Consider the following 5502-nt stretch of genomic DNA (forward strand, 5'->3'; position numbering starts at 1 on the left):
GGCCATGAAGAAAAAATACAAGCTGGAGAAGAAAAAGAGGGGCTACGTGATCTCCAGTATCAACAATAATGCAGTCAAAGTTGTGACACAAATATTGGCTGGCAAGATTATGCAGAAGTGTCGCGCGGATGAGGTGCTCATGCCAATGGTTACACTTGTTGCGCAGTGCGCAGAGGGGGTCTAGTTTAACTGGTTCAAGTACTTGTGCAGGGAGTTCTTGGAGAATTGCCATGAGGCACATGAACAAGGGAAAACATTTCACTATGCATGGCTTCTCCTATCCATAGTATTGGTGGCTTGGGAATTGCCTGAGGATAACTAGTTCCCCACAATTGAACACGATCTTCTGGAGGCCGCGAAGTATGCTTCGCTGTGGGCCACTAAAGACGTGTAGAGCATCCAAGAAAGTAAGATATTCTGGGTGTTCATGGAGATGAACATCAGAATGGGGATTAACCGCAAGCTGTGGTTATCACCCACTATCTATAATAGTCTACAAAGCTTCGCGAAGTTCAAGGTGGACATCCATCATGTGTACATTAGGGTGAGCAAGGACCATGTGAAGAAGTGGAATGAGCTACCGTACCTAGCCACGGATGATGTCATATTCATCGTGCTTGAGTCATGGCTACTGGAGTGGTGCACTCCAGCTAGCTCTGCAGTGGATGTAGACAAGTCTGTTGCACAGAAGAAGGAGGAGGCAAAACTGCGGATGGCATAGTTGGTAGAGAAGAGAAGAAAAGAGGCAACAACAATAAAGTTGCAGGAGGTGTGGGACGCTATGAAGGTAGCTGCAAAACAGCAGAAGGTAGCCGCAGAACAACAACATGTAGTAGAGAAGGAGTGTAAGGGCCATAAGTCACCTTCACTTGAGGAAGAGCCTAAGATAGAGGAAGGTGGTATAGACCCACAGATAATGTCTACACAGTTGAAGAGGTAGTGGCCGAGAGAGCAGGTGGGGCCATGGAAGAAGTCAAAATCCTCTAAGACTTCTTTTGACCTGATCACCCTCACAAAGGGATATTTGCATGACATAGAGGGGATGGTGTGCGACATCACCGTGGGGGCCCTCCAGCAGTTCGCGGAGGAAAATCATATGGTATTGGGGGCCCTCTGGGCACAAATACAGGAGTTTCAGGTGCACACTCCTCAGGCTGGTACTCTGTCAACCAGCCTCACAGTAGGAATGACCGCGACTGAGGAAATTTTGTGCGCACGCATGACCAACACCATAGTGCTGTCAGAGGGTGCACTGGTTACAGAAAATGAGGAGGATAGGCCTATGGTCAGTGCACTAAAGGGAGTAGGGATCAACATGGCTACGCTCCCTCGAGAAATGCTCTATGTCCTACAGGACAGAGTAACTGTAGAACTGCGGGCTAGGGAGGGCCACGCGCTCTAGGTGATGAGTGAACAACGAATTAAAATGGAACAGTTGATCTTGCAGAGAAACGAGGTCATGTCCCACAACATGAAACTAGTGCAGCTAGTTGAGAAGGCCTACCAGATGGTCCCTGAGTTGGCCATCCCAATATAGGCACCAGCAGAGGCACGCATCCAAAGGTTAGCAGCAGGGGTGCACGAGGTGTGAGAAGAAATGGCTAAGGTTCAGCTGGAGTTGAACCTTTAGATAGCTGAGCTGTATTTGAAGTTGCAACCTTCAACTCCACCAGAGATGAGGTAGCAGTGCGCCAAAACCATCACAACGAGAGCGGAGGAGATCAGTAGTGTAGTGAAGGAATGCACCAAACTTTTGGAAGAGTCGTTCGAGGTCCTCACCACTCTACAGGGGGACCTGAACATACAGCACTTAGAAACAGAGGTGCATGAGCTGCAACAACAGTACGATGACATCAAAGGGATTGCATAGACGGTGGACCTCACACAGAAGCTCACGCTGATGTAACAGACAAAAGCGCTTAAGGAGCAGGTAGACGTGGCACAACATAAAGAAGTGGTTTTGAAGGCGCACGTCCAACCTTGGATCGATGAGGCATTCGTCATTACAGCCTCGATCGAAGCCAAACTCACACAAATGCAAGGTACATAGGAGTAGATGCAAGGAAGCAGTTCAGGTACCGCAGTCTCTGAATAACGCGTGCAAGAGGTACAACAGGTAGCTGCTCAGTGCGCTGCCAATCTTGCAGCAGTTCGAGCAAAGTTGGGAGGTCTCTGTATGAAGATCTCCACACCGACAGAGTGACTCAAGGGTGAGTCATGATGTTTGTGTTGGGGCCCTGTTGGGCGTGGGATCTCCCAAGGAAATTTTTGGGGCTTAAAGCCCAAGTTTTGACTAAATCCGATGTAAAGACTCCGCATTTTGTGGGCGTGGAGTGTGAAGATTGTAAATGAGTCATAGGGTTGTCTGCCCTCATTTTTGTAATGTAATATCGACTTTAAAGACCTATCCATGGGATTGTATAAATAGAGCGAGGCTCTAAGTTGTAAAAGAGACACAAAATGAATGATGATGGAATAGAAACATAGCAGAAGATCTAAGTGTAGAGTCGAGTCTTCAGGTTGTAGAGTAGGAGAAGGCTCTGCAGCTGAGTGCGCAGAGGCCTAGTAGTCCGCAGCTGAGTGCGCGGACCCCTGCAGCTGAGTGCGCAGGGTGAGTCAAGTCAGTAACGATTAGAGAAGTAATAAAGAATAAGTTTCTAATCAATCCTGTGTATCTTTTTTTCTATTCTGAACATTGAATGTGTTGGGTATAATTTGCATTTCTATTGTTTATATGATACGTGAACTTATATACTTGTGTTGATTAAGTGAATATAATATAAATATCGGTTTATGCGAAGTTAACGAACAGTTATAAGAATATAAGTAAGATCTGTGGTGTAAATGGGGGAAATAGCATAGATCACTGCCTTAGCAGTGCGAAAACACCTCAGTCCCTAGTTAGGACTGCGGGAAGGCAATTGTAATGGATCACGAAGGTATCATAGGTTAGGATTGTGTACGAAGTGACCTGCGTGAAGCTATTCATAGTTGGACTAAATTGACCCCTCAGACATCTCAAGGGTGCGGAAACCTGGTTCCAGCATCCCCCCATACTGCTTCGGGTGAGACCTCAGTCCGCACTCCACGGGCTGTTGCCGAAAGGGCTAGTAGTGTAGGGATTTGTTTGGCTAATTAAATCCAAACCTGGGTTAGGCCCCATCAAGCCAATGAATGTACCTATCTACAACAAGTTGATTAACGAGAAGTGATTCAAACATCTAAGGAGGCGAAAAAGAGACACCCCTACCATTAATTTCATTGGACAATTGTCTAACTTAATGTTGGGGCAGGTAATTTGCCCAAAGTATTTGGACCATGGAAGCCCTGTAGTAGATTGTAACATCAATGGCACCATTGTCACACACACTTTCAATGATATTTGGGCTGCCATTAATGTGATGGCTAAGGACACCATGCTCAAGCTCAACCTCCAAGGTTCATTGAGAAAGACCACAACAGTCTTGCAACTTGCAGATCATTCCACAGTGACCCCTGAGTGGATTGTGGAGGATGTGATGGTCTCCATTGACTCTTGGGAGTACCCTGTAGATTTCCTAGTCCTCTAGCCTAAGGCTAAGCTTACCGGTTACCCTCTCATCCTTTGGAGGCCCTGGTTAGCCACTGTCGATGCCTACATGAGTTGCAGGGATGGAAATATGACTATTAAAAATGAGAATATGTCCAAGCAGTTAGTCCTATACCCTCCTGCTCAGCCATCACTAGAACATGACTTACCTTTATGGATGGAAGAGGAGGAATAAGATGAAGTTTATTCAGCCCAAATCTATACCTTAGAAACAGCCATGGGAGGAGGAGACTAGATGAAGATGATTTGATTGAACACATACTCCAAAGTCCAACTCCCAGCACATTGTCTTCAGAGGAAGTAGTAAAGGAAACCTAGAAAAACCATCAAATTGATATATGCTTAGCTGATTCAAACCCTACCTGTGTCAAAACCATAGAATTCGGCCCTGAGAGAACCTTGAAAATCAACCCATCTCTTTCTGTACACCAAGAAGAAAAGTTGTGCAACATGTTAAAGGAACATCTGGATGCCTTTGCTTGGAGTCACAACGAAATGAAGGGAGTGCACCCCTTAGTGTGTGCTCACGACATTTATATCAAAGAAGGTTGCAAACCAGTCCGAAAACCCCAAAGGAGAATGAATCCAGCTCTCAAGGATATAGTCAAAGAAGAATTGCAAAAGCTGCTAGATGCAGGATTCATTTACCCTATCTCAGATAGTGAGTGGGTCTATCCTTTGGTGTTGGTTCCAAAGAAAAATGGGAAATGGAGGATTTGTGTCAATTACGTAGAGTTAAACAAAGCAACAAAGTGTTATGAAACTAGCTCACAAAAAGATAGAATAGATAGATCAATGCCTTAGAAATAAGCCTCTTCGAAGGGGCAACCTCCTTTACATTACACAAATGAACAATTCTTGGATGATTCAAATGAAAAAACCTCCTTTCTATGTATAGGAGTCTACAGGGTCACAATATAACCAAGCTGACATAACAATAATAATATAAAGGCACAAAAATAACAATAGAGGGATTCTATGGGGCACAATAATAACCATATGGGGACAATAGGGGCACAATAATAACAATAAGGGATACAATGACAATAGTAATGGGGGGATCACTAATATTATAGGGACCTAACATGCCCCTCTCCTTCAAAAAAGTGTTGTCCTCAATGCTTAAGTAGTTTTGGATGCTTCTGTATAAAATTCTCATCCTCCCATGTGGAATCATCAACGGGTAAGTTCTTCCACTTGATGAGATACTCTCAAATTGATCGATTTCGTAGTTGTCGAGTTCTTGTTTCTTTGACTACTTCAGGTTCCAATATGATTTTTCCTTCCTCATCAATTTCTGGCAATATTGTCTGAACTGGAAGCTTGTCACCTATAACCTTCTTTAAGCATGAAACATGGAAAACTGGGTGCACTCGAGAAGCTGCAGGAAGCTCCAATTTGTATGCCATACTACCTATCTTTTGCAACACCTTGTACAGACCATAATACTTTGGTGATAGTTTGTTATCCTTCTTAGCTTGCTTGAGGGACATTTGTTTATATGGCTATAGCTATAGCAATACCCAATCACCTACATCAAAACTTCTTTCACTGTGATGTTGATCTGCCTGTTGTTTCATTCTATTTTGTGCCAAGGTGAGGTTATCCTTTAAGAGTTGGAGAACTTGTCGCTGATGCTCGATGTGATCTTAAACTGCTTGAACCTTAGAATTTTCTCTTAAATATGATGTCATGGATGGTGGATGATATCCATAAAGTGCCATAAATGGGGTCATTTTTGTTGCAGTATGGAAGGAAGTGTTATACCACCATTCAGCTAGAGGCAACTATTTGACCCATTCTGTCTGTTTATCAAATACAAAGCAACGAAGATATCCTTCCAAACATTTGTTTACTATCTCAGTTTTCCCATCAGATTGAGGATGATAAGATGAGCTATGAGCTAACTAAGT

The sequence above is a fragment of the Pinus tabuliformis genome, chromosome 3_1, assembly GCF_031772625.1.
Source record: "Pinus tabuliformis cultivar Carrire ecotype Pingquan chromosome 3_1, CPIR1, whole genome shotgun sequence".
Classification (NCBI taxonomy): domain Eukaryota; kingdom Viridiplantae; phylum Streptophyta; class Pinopsida; order Pinales; family Pinaceae; genus Pinus; species Pinus tabuliformis.